Below are 17440 nucleotides of genomic sequence, written 5' to 3' on the forward strand. Positions count from 1 at the left end.
ATATGGATAACCTCCATCAGATCTCTCTAAAACATGGCTTTTGCAGAGGACACAGGTGGACATGGAGGTCTACCAAAAGAGCTGCCCACATCTTTCCAAAAAACCAGCCCCAGCTGTGGCTGCTGGCTTCTTATCCCCAACCAGAGCATAAAGCAAATATCCCAAAAGAATAAAACCAACCCAGCGGCTGAATAACACCTCTGACCCGCCCGACGAGAGCGCCTCGGAGTAAGCGGCGTTTGCAAAGAGCTCTGGAGATCCTTGCGTGCCGAAGGAAAGGAAACGACCGTCGAGGTCTTGATCCCATCCCGGCTGGAATTATTGGCAACGCTCCCACTGGCTGCAGGAACGGGGCTCGAAGGGTTGCAGAGCACAGTCAGGGAAAACAGAGGCTAAAAGGGCTTAGCGGAGGTGGAAAAGAGGCGCATTCACCATCATCTCACGGAGGTGAAAGAACCCAGCCCAACCGCGTCAGTGCGGCGGCACTCGGTGCGGGCATCGCCGCGCGCAATGCTGCAACTCCGACCCCAGCTCCTGCGCTAACCGCAGCTCTCCTTTCCACACCAGCACCTAAAAACCCCAAATCCGAGGTGTTTGAAGATCGAAACTGAAGTCCGGCTCAGACTTTTCCTACAGGATTTGTCCCATTCCTACCTACTTATGCTATTATTTCTTAAAGGAAAAAGAAATACGACTGAAACATGCAGTAACCAAACCGAGTTCTGGCTACATTTTACTTCTGCTTTAATCTAAACATATAGTCATAAGAGTAAGATATTTGCTATAAGGAAATGAGCTGTCAAGTGATTTATGGTCTTGCTCTGTCTCCGTCTCAACAGCTCCAAGTCTTCTCCAAGACCTATTTTTAGCAAGCCGTAAATTAGAGGCAATAAGGGACAGGGCGGGAGCCAGGAGTTGAGAAACGTATAGAGCAAACGTATCTATTTCCCCATTATCCTAATGCACCTATAACTGTCGTATCTAGGCACCGTACGGACAACCGTGGTCAGCGTTATATCGCCTTTACTGCTCGAAGTTGGCTTCTTGCATGAGATCAGCCTGTGCAGCCATGGCCCAAGAAGGAGCAGTGACAGGGGAAATATCACTGATTTGGGGTTGGTTTGTAGGGGTTTGGGTTTTTTGCTTGTTTTGTGGTGGGGTTTTTTTCTTAATAACGGCCAAAATGGCTCATTGCTGCTGCATACAAGGAACCCACATGGTGTATAGATGCTAGACAAGATCAAAATCAGCCAGAGTAAGCAGAGGCTTTCTTTTTTCCCCAGGACAACTTAAATGGAAACCTACACGTTCCACATGTCTCATATCTTTCAATCATCTAGCTCCGCATCGACTATAAATTCAATAGAAGCGGTTGCCTTATTCACATTTTATTGGTCATTCCAGCCAAAATTATTCTAATAATTCCCTTCAACAAGAACTATGGTCCTATATTGCAGAAACTTTTATTTCCAGCGCCTCTGCTTGCAAATGATTACAATAATTATTCTAACTCCCATATAGCACTTTCTATACAAGAGCTTTAAGAGCTTTAACAATGGAAAGTTATTACCAGAGCTTTAACAATAGAAAGTTATTACCAGCATCCTTATTTGTGAGAACGAGGCGCAGAAACATCAAATGAAGCGCTGAAGATCATTCAGCTACACGCCGTCCACGCCAGGAACAGAACTGCAATCTCCTGACCCTCCATCCAGCGCCGATTTGGACAGGGAAAAGAAAAAGCATCCTTGAAGTCCGTATGAAAAGGGAGAGGTTTGTTTTTGAAAGTGCTGAAAGTGAGGTTTTTTCAAAAGGCGCAGCGGTGGCAAACGTCCTTATCGGGTTACATGAAGTCTGATAAAATTGTGAAAGAGAATAAATGATGCTATTGATTGCTGCATAGCGGGGAAACAGATAAAAGGAGAAGGGATGTGCCTTTTGGCTGCCTTCTTTTCTCCATGGGGTGTCCCAAAGGGGATACTCCCACAATCGTGCAGGACACTACACCCTGTACTACGAGGGATGCCACCTTTAAGGATTATAACTCGTCCCTCTCCCTCAATCTCTCTTCTTCCCTTTATTTTGGTCCCTGAACTGTCAAAGATGACATACCAAAAATCAACAGTGAATTTTGACCATCTTGGCCAATGCAATTTGCTGTGGACGCACCAAACGTCGGCTAAGTCTCCGTGAAGCTCTGCCCCTCTCAGAAGTGTTTTATGAGACAATTTATTTAGGAGAAAGAACAGACCTTAATCAGCAGAAGAACCATGGAGAAACAGAGTGTTTATACGAAGCCACATCCTGATACCAAACACGATGAAATCCTCCGAGGCGGTTATTAAGGAGATTGCCCGGCGGACAGGAAATTCAGCAAACCAGATTACCTCTAACAGGCTTATCCACTGGAAAAAATCATCAGAGCAGCGATGAGATAGTTTTGAGAGACAATTAATGAAAGGTAGGGGAGAGGGGAGGTTGTAAGAGGGTGACAAAGAGCGAGAATCCATAACGTACAGATTGTCACGGCTGATCAGATATAAGGACATTACATGACCCATCGTACGGCTGGAAGAGGAAAGGGGCATCAAGACGTTCGCAGCGCCTTGTGTTTACGGCTTTGCCAGGGGCATAACTGCTTTTTTTAATACGGCAAGAAGAAGAACTGCCTGTTAGTTCAGTTGACAGCCATTAACTGGATCAAAAGAGAGTTTCCACCAGCAGTGATGCACTCTTCCTTATAGCCCAGCCCATATATATATAGCTCGTGCCTATAGCTACGTCCCACAGCAGAAAGCTCCGTCTTCTCCGAACTGTGATCCCAAATGTTTAAATAGATGGCAAGCCTCCAGCAAACTAAAAATGGGTGAAGGAATAAAGCTCACGGGATGGTCTTGGACTGGAAACCACAGGAGACGGTTAAGCTCTTCCCACTGCTGCAGATTTCCTGGAGGAAACCACCGCTCCTTGAGCTGGACCACGATGGCACGTGAACAGTGTGGAGCTATTGCTCTACACTACTTCATGCTGGGCTAACAGGGCTTTCTCTTACAGGATTATTCTACGTTATTTCCAACCTAGACTCATCTTAAATGCCTGTCCTTAAGTCAGAACTCAACAGCAGACAAGACAGGTAACCCTAAATCTTTACGTCCCCCTTCCTTTCCTTGAAGGTACTGCTACTCCCATATGCTCCTCGGCAGGGGAAGCAGGCAGAAAACCAAGAAAAAAATCCCAATGGGGAAAGGATGAGGGCTCCTGGCATGGGAAGATGTCCATTCCATTAGCTCTGGCTGCAGATGGGACAAGCAGGAACAGAGAGATTAAGGGATTTGCCTGAGCTAATGACATGGACATCTTTCCACTGACTTCACTAGGCTTTGGACCAAATTCCTGTACAAAGAGCTGCACTCAAGAGCTATCAAGGAGCTTAATTCATTAGTATTTTTTAAGTACTTTTAGATCCTTGAATGAAAGAGGCTATCAAAGTGCAGAGTCAGTTTATTAATGATAACAGGCTAAGAACTGCAAGTTGAATCCTTCGGGCTAAAGCCTTATGGCACAAACGGTTTTGTAACACGAAGACTCCACAAACTAAAAGTCCTAAGAGACATTAAAACTTCCTTTCAAAGACTTCTGCTAGACACTACTTTTCTAAGATTCCCTTTACCTCCACAAATTCTGATGGTAATTTTTAAATTTCCGTGCAGCAACGAACGTGGACCCAAACCCACTTGGAGAGGGCAAGAAGATGTGAAGCCAACCGCAGCCCCTGGAAGGTTCTCACCTGCGCCAGCAGAGCTGACCTGCTCGGTACGCCGTGTCAGGACACCGACCGCAGGGTCTAACCGCAGGGGACCCGCGCAGCCCTGAACTCTTCCCATCATCTCGGGAAGCAGAAAATGAAGCTACCACGGGCTTTGCGCATGCGGTCCTCCAAAATTACACAAAGGAATGGCATACAGGCAGCGCAGGAGGACACGAGGCAAGAGGCCTGGCACGGGCGCAGGCTGGCCTCGCACACAGTTATTTTTCTTCTTCAAAAATAAAAATCTCCAGCCTATAAAAACATTGGCAGCAGGCGCCGGAAGATGCACAGCGCACTCTTCTATCGTTTTGCTGGTGGAATAGACTTCATCCTGTTTCCTCTGGCCCCAGATCAAGCAAGGCTCCTCGCAGGAATTTTCCATTATCCTGTGGCAAACATACCAGGGCAATCCGGCCGCTTAACCGACTTACACTCTGACCCCCCCCTCTTCAGCAGCGGCGAGATCGTGCATAAAGCACGAGCCATTTCTCGTACAACGTGCCGATTCCAACGCCGCAACCCAAGCAAAGAGGGGCTGGAAATCCCTCGTTGCGTTAACCGGACTGCAATGGGGTGATGGAGATGCCATTGGTCTTCTCTGCTCCACCTCTGCCCCCCTGGCAGACCCTCCTGTCCCCCATTCCCAGTTGCCGAGACCCTAATTTCTTTCCACAGCCCAACAGTCTCGAAACCAGGTGAAGTACGGACACCCTCAGCATCGCTCCTCCATTTCTACTTTGGAAAATCCTTTTCTTGCACTGCTTTCACACTCGTCTGCGAACTCATCTCCAAAGCCCGTGCAACCATCCCACCATCGCTCACAGCTCCACGTGAAAGACATATCGAGCACAGAATTCACCCTACAGTAACTCGAAGGAGAGCACCCCAATGATTTCAACCCCCCTCCTCAGGCAGAGGGGCTCTGGGAACACACGCAAACCCTACACCACCTTTGCGGATACATCAAGACTATCGATTAAGCGGGTGCCCTTGAACCACCAAGGACCAGCAACCCCCTTCGCGTCGTGGCATGGTGCGAGGGGTTTGCCCGAGGTGCGCTCACAGCGTTGATAAATGCAGAGAGCTTACCCCGGCTTTGCCTACGCCACATTTATTTGCTCAAGAAAAATGTTAGGCATCTCCTCATCCCTGCTCATTTCCGATGTGGTTTTCTACTTTCCCCCAGGGTCACAGGCAGCGACAGGCATCCCCGAGGCTTATTTGTGTTCGGAGCCATCTGCTCAACCAGGGAGGGTTGAAAACAGCCTACGAGAAAAAATGAGCCACTGAAGAGCACTGTGGTTTCCTTGGTAGGGGTGACCAAGTGACAAAAAAAAAAAAAAAAAAAATATTTGGTTTAGTCCCTCTTCCCAGAGATCTGGTCTCGAATAATTCAATGGCTCAGCTCCGACTACATCACCTCTCCTAGCAGCGTGGTTCAGATCATCCCGGAGAAGGCAGCAGGCTGCAGCCCCAAAAACACATGCTTAATTACGCCGTGCTGTATCAACTGTTTGACTGGGTCTGGTTCACAGGGGACGGGGAATGCCGGGATGTCTCACCCCACAGATATCCGCACGTGAGTCATGAGTGTCTGTGGGTGCCCGCTCCTTCCCCTCGGCCACCACACCCTTCGTTAAGCAGTCTGCAAACGAACTAAAATAAAAAAGCCTTAATCCTGCAAACAGCTTCTGTATCACAAACAGAGAACAGCTCTGCTGTCGGCATTGCGGAGAAGGGAGGGGGAAGAAACAAACCGTCCCCCAGCGCCACAACCAGTGCACAAAGCCCACATTGTCCCACGCTGCAATTAACTCCAGGGGGGAAAAAAAAAAAAAAAAAAAAAAAAAAAAAAAGAAAAAATAAAATAAAAGGCCAAGGCTTTCTATTTGTGAAGGGGCAAAGCTTTTCCAGGACATAGCCGGCAAACGGTGGGTTCGTGCCCTGCAACGTGCAAGACATTCCTTGCGCACCCCAAAACCTCATTCAGGATACGGACCTCCGTGGCCCCCAGTGCCGAAAGAACCTGCCTGGGGAGCTTCAATTTCCATATAGCAGCTCCAGCTCACACTCGTCGGTGTTCCTCTAACATAATGATTTTTACAGGAGAAACGAGATCCAGTCTTTCAAACCCTCTTTGCAATTTGTCGACACCTTCCTCCCGCTGTAAGGGCTGAAGTTGTTGGGAACGCCGTGAAACGAGTGGCACATCACCTCTTTGAAACAAAAATATCAAGGGACCGCATCACGTCTTCAAATATTAATCTGTACTTACCAACTAATCAGCACTGACAAAAATAACTCATCTAATTATCAGAACATTGCCACTTAAATAATGAATTATATGCCTTATTAAAAAGTATAATAGATTAGAGGATGTGAAACAATTGCAATTAGTAAAACAAGAAACGCTAGGAAACAAAAAAACCCTACAAGTGTGATCTGAATTGTATAAATTTATCTTCCAAAATAGTGACTGATCTCTTCCGACACATCAAATGGCAGGAATATTTGAAGCCTCCTGCAATTCAATGAATACAATTCACCTTAAAATCGCTGAAATCTCCTTTCAAGACTTTGCCTCCGCCGCCCAGAGCGCTGCTCTCTCCCCTACCCCCCCCCAGCCCGTCTCTCCTGCCCGCACACCCGTTTGATGTGCAAAAAAAAAAACCCTGGAATACAAGAAATATTGGTCCAACCAGGAGCTCCTCGCACCATGCAAGGTGCAAACCCAGCGCTCAGCCGCGGGGGCTTTCTGTGGGAGGACAACTCCTATTAAACCCACAAAGGTGCTGAGTGAAACGGTGACTTTATCCCAGCGTTACTGGGAGCAAACACACTTCTGACTATGTAAGTGCTTCGTTAGAGGAGATGGGGTAGGGGACAGGGATGCTGCTGTAGGTACCAGCCTGGGGAATGAGGGATGCCTTCAAGCGCTCAATGCAGGAAGCCTTCTCGCTGTTTTCTTTCCACATCCCCCAGTCCCTCCATGCTGCACATCAACCAGACGCAGCCTTGGCCCTATATAACGGCACGAGGTAGAGAGAAAGGGGAGACACACCATCAAACCTGCCTCTCGCTCCATCTCTCCATCTGCACGCTCTCCCAGGCGTACCCCTATGGACATGATGTTTCCCCATCACACGACTACCCAAGCCCACGCTCTTGGGTGAAACAGCATCCCAGACTGGTGAGTGCTGGAAGGGCCCTCTGGAGCTCCCCCAGTGCCACCCCCCACCAGAGCAGGGGCACCTCCAGCAGTGGCACAGGACGGCGTCCAGGCGGGGTTGGGATGGCTCCAGAGGGGGAGACTCCCCCACCTCTCTGGGCAGCCTCTGCCACTGCTCTGCCGCCCTCACAGCAGAGAAGGCCCTCCTCAGGTGGAGATGGAACTGCCGATGGTCACGTTTGTGCCCGTTCCCTCTTGTCCTGTCACTGGGCACCACTGGAAACAGACTGTTCCCATCCCCCCGGCACCCTCCCTTGAAGGACTGATAAGCGTTGAGAAGATCCCCTCTCAGCCTTCTCTTCTCCAGACTAAGAAGCCCCAACTCCCTCAGCCTTTCCTCATCAGAGAGATGCTCCAGTCCCCTCATCACCTCTGTAGCCCTTTGCTGGACCCTCTCCAGCACGCCCCGGTACCTGCGTTTCACAAAGCTCAGCCCATTGTTTATCCTCTCAACCAGCACGGATCCTGCAACCGGTGATTTTGACCGCGTCGTTTCTTCCCATCCTGATGCAGAACAAGGAACAATTTGGTCTACGACCACTGCTCAATGGACCCTCAGGAGAAGCAGAACAAGCAAAATTGAAGGTTTTTTGAGTTTTTGCCCCCAGGAAGGGGTGACCCCAGCCCTGCCACCTCTGTGGGTGACTCCTCAAACAGACGCTTCTTGTCTGACCCCAGGTCAGACCTGGTCTTTCCCACCCACCGTCTGCGAGATCCTACAAGCCCTCAATCCCCCGCTCGGCAGTCTTCAAACATCAAGGGATGGATAAATCTCCTCCATGCTGTTGACTTGGGTTTTTTTCCAGGATTCCTTCTGTTACCTCCTTTGCAATATTTACCTTCTGAGGGCTTTCATGCTTCCTGCAGTCCTGGCACTACTCAGATGCAGAATGGCAGTACACATTCCTAATTGTACCCCAGGGTATAGCACAAAAAGAAAATGTAGAACAAAAAGAAAACTATAGAGAAAAAAAAAAAAAAAAGAAAACTATCGATTGCAAAACACTTCAAAAATAAATAAAAGAAATACAAAACACTGGGTGTCTTTGAGATGGCATAAGAGGACCTGAACAATGGTAACTGATCTTTAAAATAACATCCTTCTTCCGACCAAGAAGGAAGATAGTGAGCTAGCAAAATTCCTTTTCATTTTAAAACAGCCTTTTAATAACCGGAGCTCTGTTCCTGTGGATTGGGGTTATGACAAGGACAAAGCAATTCACTTAGCGTCCAAAATGAATCTGATTTAGCCCAGCCCCAAATAATTAACGTCATTCCTTGCAAACAGGTCCTCAACTTCCTCCAATGAACTGCACCAAGTTCGATGTTGGATGAAGGGTAAGAGGTTTTTTGGTGAAACCTCCCCTTGTAGTGCTCAATACGCTCTCACTCACGGTTGGGTTCGCTGCATTTTTCTCCTTACAGACAATCCACAGGTGTCTCTACTTAAATAAAGCATCTTTGGTTTCTTTAACGAATACACCCCCTCTAGCCTACTCCACCTTGTAAAAAAAGAGCCCCCCCCAAAAAAAGGTGTTAACATTTTGCACAAGAATATTTTCCATCTGAGCTCACTTTTAAGGGAGAGTTTCAGCTGGGGACAATTAGGAAGGTCAGGAATACAACCCAAAAAGCGGAGGGGAGGAGGTTACGCACTGGCAGGGACCGACAGCCCGCTATACGTGCGTCTACCTCAGAGCACGTGGCTACACACAGCAAAGCCCATGGAACTGGTAGAGCGCTTAGTATCTCACGTAGGAATACTCGTATGCGTAGATCCTTCAAGGGAAACTTGGTTTCAGAGATTTTGCATCATGATAGAAAGCAAACATTTTAAATCTGAACTAAAAAAGTACATCCTTGCAGCTCAGAGTACGTACGAAGCGTGTTAGTGCATGGGAACGAGAGAGAGTGATTGGAAACAAAGTTAAATACATCCCAAGGTGAAGCCAAGTTGTTTGTTTTCATTACTAAAACCCACAGAAAAGAAATGCAAAACACGAAACAGCCCAAAGCCAAGGGTGAAAAAAAAAAAAAAAAAAAAAATCACATTCAGTCAGAGGATTTTCCGAGGGTAAATGTTTGTTTTTATCCCCGCGCACTTAGGTCAGCTTGAATTTATGTTAATACCATCAACGGAGCAGCGCCAAAATACTCACGCTTGGCAACCTGTAGGTTGGGTTTTTAAAAAATGTATTTTTTGCCCCCTCCCAAACATAAATACTCAGCACCCCCTTTTCCCATTGCACCAGTATACACCAGTAGAAGCCTGCAACACCTACAGCAACACTGATCTTGGCCACAATCGGTGAAGACTGCAGACAGCCCTCATTTACTCTAGACATCATCTTCTCACCAAATCCCCATTCTTCACATTTTTGTCTGCTACTGCGAGCGCCGTAGCGTTGGCGTGCCGGTTTGCCACCCCTTGCCGACATCTCTCACCTCCCTCTGGTCTCTCCGTGCCAAATCTCTGTCCTGCCCAGTGCTCGCAACACCAAGTCAATCATCGGTTGTGAATTTAATTAACGCGTTGTTTCTCCCTTCAACCAGATCATTAATAGAGTTGATAAATCAAACACGCCGTTGTAGGCAGTAGCACTGGATTTGTGATATTCCCCAGAGGACTGGCACACGTAAACCGAGGGATGGAATTCATTGAGACATAAATACAGCGTCCTCATCTCTGACAGTCGGACAGAATCACGCTCCAGCGATGTGAGCATTACGTAAGGGAAGGCTGCGCTCTGGCCTGCTCCACAGAAATGCCACAAGACCAATACAGAAAAACAAAAACCCGGCTGGCAATTCATTTCGTACATCGCTTCGCGTTCTCCTTTTATTTGCGCCACCAGATCGGTAACGTTTACTTTTGTTTCCTGAAAGCTCAGGCAGAACACAATACCGACGGGGCAGTGTTTTTCTTCCTTTTAAATGGAGGATGGAGCCTCAAGATGGGGAATGCTCTATTTGTCATACTCCAGACCATTAAGGTTTTTTTTTTTGCCCCCCTCCTTATGACAACCACGCTGATCCCTCATGCACAGTGGTGCCGTCCCATCGCACCCCCTGCGTGCACCGCAACTCCCAGTGTCAGTAAAGCCACCAGCAGGTTGTGAAGAAAAGCGAATACCAACGGAAAGGAACACATATAGGTGCCAACACGTATAGCTAACACCGACTTTAGACCAACCTGTCTAAATCAGACCCACCACAGCAAGCCTCAGACCTTCAGTCTCCCCGCAGATGTCCACCACTGCAGCATCTGCAGCCCCACCACCCAGCCTGTCGTTCACCAGATCCCCCAGTTACTCCCTGCATAAGGTTTTGCACAGCCACTGGTCAGGAAGGAGCTACTGCAAAGCCTTGGACAGGCTGAGAGAGTTGGGGGTGTTCAGCCTGGGGAAGAGAAGGCTCCGGGGAGACCTTAGAGGCCCTTCCAGTGCCTAAAGGGGCTACAAGAAAGTTGGGGAGGGACTTTTTACAAGGGCATGGAGTGATAGGATGAGGGGGAATGGCTTCAACCTGGAAGAAGGGAGATTTAGATTAGACATTAGGAAGAAATTTTTCACTTTAAGGGTGTAAGGCACTGGTCCAGGTTGCCCCGAGAAGCTGTGGCTGCCCCATCCCTGGAGGTGTTCAAGGCCAGGTTGGACGGGGCTTGGAGCAACCTGGTCTAGCAGGAGGTGTCCCTGCCCAGGGCAGGGGGGTTGGAACAAGATGATCTTCAAGGTCCCTTCCAACCTAAACTATTCTGTGATTCTACGATCTTTAAAAAACAAACCAAACCAACCTCATCCCTGTACAATCATGTGGCTTGGCTTTTATTTCTGCTTTTCTTTCAGGTTTGTGCTGGGCAGCCTGGCTGATGACAGAACTTCCCATCTCTGAGAGCCCCAGCAATGCTGACAGCTCCTGCGGTGAGCCCATTGAAACAGTAATGAAAGGGGGAAGGCGAAGCACGGAGAGAAGAGGCACAGCCTTTTGGGTTCATTCACCTGACAGCACTGGCAGCTCTGAAGTCAGAACCACTTTCACGTGGAGGACCTGGAGGGTCAATCCAAAAACGCAAGGGTCCTGGATGTGGGTCACAACCCTGAAAAACCCAAGAAGATCTCAGTGGATGCTATGGGACACCAAGACTTGCCAGAAGAGATGCCTCCCCCAGCAGCTCATGGAGATGTGTTGGGCAATGAGCAGTACCGGGAACACGCTTGGGGAACCAACTCTGCTTACAGGCACTTCCAGGTGTAATTTGACGCAAGCACAATGGCCTTTACCAAACACAACCCTTAATTAAGCAGAAGCGGTGCCTCAGCAGTGATGCAGCCAGGAGATGAACGTTATGGGTGGGATCATCTCGCCTGCTGGCTCACGCTAGTCAGTGGGAAGAGACCGGCGTCTCCCAAGGACCATTCATCTCCTCCTGAGATGTCTAAAATACCTGGGAAGAAATGCCCTCTGGAGGTACCGGTCCCTCCCCTGGGATGGCGCGGGAGCAGCCAGCCCGGACAAGCCCCGTACCTGTCGGAGGGCTCATCCCGGGCAGGACGAGTCTCGGCACGGGAGCCCTGCCAAGGTTCAAGTGCTTCGCAATTAACTTTCACAACAAACCAAAGCCTCAAGAGCTTTTAATCTCCAAATAAGTAGGAGATGTGGGTGCACGCCAGGGCTTTCGTGGCCTCGTTTATCGACGAGGCGCTGATAAGGACCTCACTGCTTTTTGTCTGCTTGCGAGCACCGCCACACTATGGGAGCTCCAGTTAATCCGCCTTCATTTCCATAGCAGGCTAACGAAGAGAGGCATGGGGTAGCCGTGCAACAGGTTAAAACACGGGCAACATTTTCTTAGCAGTTCAGCCTCATGCAAATAAGCTTAAAGGAAATGCTGAAGAACAAAGATAAAAATTCCAGCGCAGGTATACCATCCACAGCAAAAATCTACTGGTTGTGCTGCTGTTCTCCACCATAGAAATACATAAAACAAAAATATTTTTAAAAAAATATACACATTCATGAATTCATCAGAGAGTAGCTCGTCTTCCCTGCTAGTCATCATTCATAAGAGGTGAAATAACTAACAGAGCAAGTTGGTGCTTGCCCGAATAAAGAGGGAGAGAGGAAAACTCTGCTGCGTGCGGATCCCAGCCCGGCAGGATAACACACCGCCAACAGCTCCTCATCGGGATTCTTCATCAGCGACGGCACTTGTCACACAGGCAGACACCGTACTCGTGCTTACCGAGTTCAGCGCCTGAGCAGCACCTCATCATGATAATACTTTTAATAACACCCAGAAGAACTCGCCCGTGAACACTGCGGCTCTGCTGCACGCCCCTCCTGCCAGTGTGAAAGGGAGATGCCAACCGCAGCACGCACGTCGTCTGCTGCTTCACCCAGCAAAGTCTGGGCTAAAATTCACAAAGAATTGGCTGTATAATTCCCAGGACAATATTTACCCAGCTTGAGCATGAGGGCACTGATAAAATACGGTGTTTTGGGCAGCACTTGCACTGGGATCTATGGGCTTTGTTCTGCTCTGGACAGGTTCCCGTAACTCCCCCTGACGTTGATGGGAGCCGGGCTGGTGCATGGAGGCAGAAATGGACTTTTGGGCAGTGCATACATATTGAAGAGGGCTCTGGCCCAGTATGGAGAGGTGCCTGCAAAAAACAGGGGGTGAGGGGATGAGTAAAAGGCGGGCAGTTGACATCCGCCTTGGTTTAGTTCAAGTCTCAGCTGGAGCATCTGTGGTACCCAACACCTCCCCATCCTCATACCCCTGTAGACCGCAATAAAGGAAAATCTTTGTGCTTTTATCCTATATTCAAAGTTCTGGTTTATTTTCCTTACTTTTTTTTTTTTTTGTAAACTAATTTTCAACAGAACAAACGATGAAAACTTTTTGGTGATGTTAATTACCAACTTAATACTGCTCTCCTAATGACATATACAGAGATTTACGATGAGATCAGAGCAGCTCTGCTAATCAGAGATAAACCTAGTATACTATAGAGGGTTATACTTTTTTATTAGTCTTTCTTGTTGGTCTAATTAATGGTATTACCCTCTGAACTGTGTACACACACTTAAAGAAATTCAAGATACGCTGAAAACACACCCCAGGGGAACCAGAGTATGTTTACTAATTTCCTACCAGTCATCTCCAGCACTATGTCCATTCATGCCATCCATTTGTAGCCAGCAATATCTAACTCGCCTTCCTTACTCAAGATACTTGGTTTGATAAGTGTCTCTGACCACTGATATAAAAAAAACAAGCATGAACGAAATTATCTTTAGAGCACCACTCCAATTTTTCCACTTCCCCTCTCCTCGCCAGATTGTCACAAAGATATCAACACTCATTTGCTGATTCAAGTCCAGGAAAGATGCAAAACGTCGCTGCAAAATAAGCTTGTACTTGCATCAGCAGTAACAACTAAAAATGAATTAGCAAATGAGAGCTACCTCGCAAAAACTGCAGTTAAGCAAAATATCCCCCCAATTTGGAGTCTTTTATGTACAGCTGCAACTAAAAGGAACCAGCATAAATCACAGCAAGTCTTGAAGGCTCAGATAATTTTCCTTCTCCAAAAGAACCCAAAAAGCTCAGCTGCTCCCAGCTCGGAATACGCTGGAGGATCCAACACTGACATTTTTGAAGGTATCTGGGTGACTTCAAGCCCCCAACCCAGGATGACACTGGGCATGAGTTCCTGCAGCAGGTATCTACCAACCCAACAGCCAAAGCCCCTTACGCACGTCCTGACCAAGCGGCAGGTCCCTGCAACCACACAGCTGCCAAAACGCCTCGCCAGACCTTCCGGCTCCACGGCCCTGGCTGCGGCAAAGAACTGGCTCAGGTCACCCATGTTCTCACCGAGCTGGTAACCACCTCCCGGCCTAAGGATCATAGAATGGTTTGGGTTGGAAAGGACCTTGAAGATCATCGAGTTCCAACCCCCCTGCCCTGGGCAGGGACACCTCCCACCAGCCCAGGCTGCCCAAGGCCACCTCCAGCCTGGCCTTGAACACCTCCAGGGATGGGGCCTCAACAACCTCTCTGGGCAACCTGTTCCAGTGCCTCACCACCCTCAAAGTGAAAAACTTCTTCCTAATGTTTAATCTAAACCTGCCCTCTTCCAGTTTGAAGCCATTCCCCCTTGTCCTGTCACTCCATGCCCCAGTAAAAAGTCCTTCCCCAGCTCTCCTGTAGCTCCTTTAGGGACGGGAAGGCCGCAATAAGATCTCCCCGGAGCCTTCTCTTCTCCGGGCTGAACAGCCCCAACTCTCTCAGCCTCTCCCCACAGGAGAGATGCTCCAGCCCCCAGAGCTGGATGCGATGCTCCATGGTGAAGGGCTTCAGCAGGTTCAGGTCTTTCTTATGTTGGGGACTCCAGAGCTGGATGCGATGCTCCAGGTGGGGTCTCACGAGATGGCACTAAGGAGTGGAAACGTCCCTTCAAAATTAAGGGAAATGAACCTTAGCAGCACCAAACCCCATGTGTCCAAGAACCAGGTGTATCAAGGCCCTGAAATAGGCTCCAGCCCTGCGGATCTACACCCAAATACTGCTCCCGAGCCCATCCGCGAAGGGGCTCTCACCAACAGGGATTTACTTTGATTTCTCCCCTGTGCAATATTCAAGCCCACAGGAAAATGAGGCTGCAAAGCCAGGTTTGGCTAAACTTCGCGATGAGGTCAAAGGTGTGCGCGCTGACATCACGGTATCGACAGGCTGTCCCCAGCACACCAGTGATAATATCCCGTGATATTATCTGGATCATTTAACGCCGCCAACAAGCAGAGTTAATACGTTATCTGCATATGGGTTTTTCATCCTGCAGGGTGGTCGTTACCACGTTATTGCTGGACTAATTAACAGGCAGAGCTCTCATGGCTTTTTTATGCATGCTTCCCCCCCCACAAAGTAAAAGAAATATAAAATAATCACAACCACACACCCAGATTTAGCACCGGGCTATTTCCAGGAGCTCTGGTGCGCAGCAGTCCAACCCCGGCAGCGCAGGGAACACTACAGTCCACAAACCCCAAGAGCATCAAATAAACCTCAGCCCAAGTTAATATGGCTCCATTTAAATGAAAAAGAAAAGAATCTTTAAGGAACCTACGAGGTATTCAAGCCTATTTAGTAGAGTGCTTTCCATTAATCTTGCCATACGTATAACGCTGAATCAAAGACGTTCTGCCGCTGCGGAGCAAATGCGCCCATCAGAGGAATTATGCCCAAAATCAAACTGGTCCTTAATGAATGCACTCCGAAACCACAGTGATAAGCAGGGTGTGGAAGATGTGTTAAATTAGATCATTTACCAAAATACCCTGGAAACGATGCATGTCCAAGGAGGAACAGCACATAAAAAGGTTCTCTGCAAAGGTGGTGAAAACGCAAAGTGCTTTACTGAAGCTTTGCTCTGCCTGAAAGCCGCAATAAATTGCACTCGGTGCTGCGCTCGGAGCAACCTCGGCAGCTCCCGGGGACCACACACCTTGTCCCGGCGATGATGTCCGCTGCAGACCTTTACACAGCTCCAGCAGAACTTTAGCATCTTGCAAACAACTTCTGGGAGCTCAAGTCCCAGAGCTGGACCAAAGCCACACAATGGCACGGGCGTGAGAACATGGACAAGGAGGGCAAGGTGGCAGCTCCTAACCCCTGTTCCAGTATACCCCGTTTATCCCTTTTCTCTCCCTTTAAAGACAGTTCATTCAGCACCTCCTGAACTGGAGCAGACGGTGCTGGACACCAAGCGGGGGACATCCCCAGGAGATGCTCAGGACCGGCCGGTGAAGAGCCGCTCAGCTCCCCGTCAGTCCCAGGCCGGTCCCCACCACCGCCTCCCTCAGCAGCTCCAAAAACTGAACAAAAGCATCCACGTACAAAAGCATCACGACTCTGGGATGCAGGAATCCACCTGGAAGCCAACACTCAGCAACTGCCCAGGTACCTTCTCATTAATAAATCCAGCAGCGTTTCTGTTTATATTACAACACGCTACTCCAAAATACGCCTTCGTGGCATTAAATAGAGCCTTTTTCGCTAAAGAGGTGGCTCTTCTACAGTTCCTCAGGCCCACGCCACCCTGAGCTTTTTTATTTTGATGGCTTTTCCCACAGGACCTGCACAGCTTCAGCCCCACCAACTCCTGCTGCTTTTCAGGGAAGTTTAGTAACTCCTTGAAGCAGCCCTCTCGCCCTAAACCATCAGTTTGGACCCCTCTCCCCCCGCCCCAAGCGGAGATGATGCAGGAAACTGAAGCTCATTTGTACAAAATCCTGCACCGCTTTAAAACGAGCGCCGTTCCCAAGGATGACAGCAACGATCTTTGCAGATTCAATTACACGATGCAAATGTGGCGGGGAGCACGCCGCCTCGCTGCCTGGAGTGGTTCCCCCCCCTCCCCTGCCCCAGCCATCACTTTGGCAGGAAATAAATAATGACAAATTTGGGCAAAGCCATTTAACAACTCCGGATACATTACATAAAAGTTCAAGGAATTAACGTTAAGAATCTCCAGGTGGATAAAACAACAGGTTTTGCCTGAGCAGTTAATGCAATAATTGACAAACATAAAAGCAAATAATTGGGAGCATTTACGGCTAGAAAAAACAACGCCGACCGCATGCATAGAGAGAATATTTTGCCATCGCAGGAGGAGGAATCTGTTTTCTGAACGCGCTGCTGTCACACGAAATCACAAATTGATGCCGTTCGGCTCCAAGGGAGCATCTGATGCCCAACGAGTATCCCCGAGCCGGGCTCTGCCCTTCCTCTCCCGCTCCGTGAGGGGTCACTGCAGATGTGCACTGCCCCCAGCTGAAAAGGCTTCTCCCCCCCTTAAGGTCTTCTCCAGCAGCGCCGCTGTGCCCAGACCCCACGCAACAGGCTGCGACGGCCGTGCCAAAACCCGCGGTGCCCTCCCGGCTTTCACATCAGAGGGCAGCTGCAACTCAAACTGCAAAAACGCAGCTGCGTTTGGAGATATTCCTACTGAAAAGAATCTCTGTATGGTCCGCTAACACCTTCACAGTGGTCCTTTAGGTTTCTTCTAAGATGTTCTTCTTCTTCCCCTCCTGCAACTTAAGAGAGCGGCTAGACCGTCTAAATCTAGACATCAAAGGTAAGTTCCTCAAATCTATTCTGCAAATCAATTCGCTTTGCTTTCCACCTCTAATACGGCACATCTCCCTGGAAAACAGGCAAACGCTTCCCATGCTTGTGTGCCTACAGCAAATTTCAACCCGCAACAGTATCTTACAGCAATCAGAAATATCCGGAAAAAAAGAAATACCGCTTCACGATGGGAGGACGGAGACTGCTCCAACCAACCCAAGTACCAAAAGCAGAATCTTACAAAGACCTTTTAACTGCATCCCTA

This window comes from Charadrius vociferus, unplaced genomic scaffold (genome assembly GCF_000708025.1).
Source record: "Charadrius vociferus isolate BGI_N301 unplaced genomic scaffold, ASM70802v2 scaffold663, whole genome shotgun sequence".
In the NCBI taxonomy this organism is placed as follows: domain Eukaryota; kingdom Metazoa; phylum Chordata; class Aves; order Charadriiformes; family Charadriidae; genus Charadrius; species Charadrius vociferus.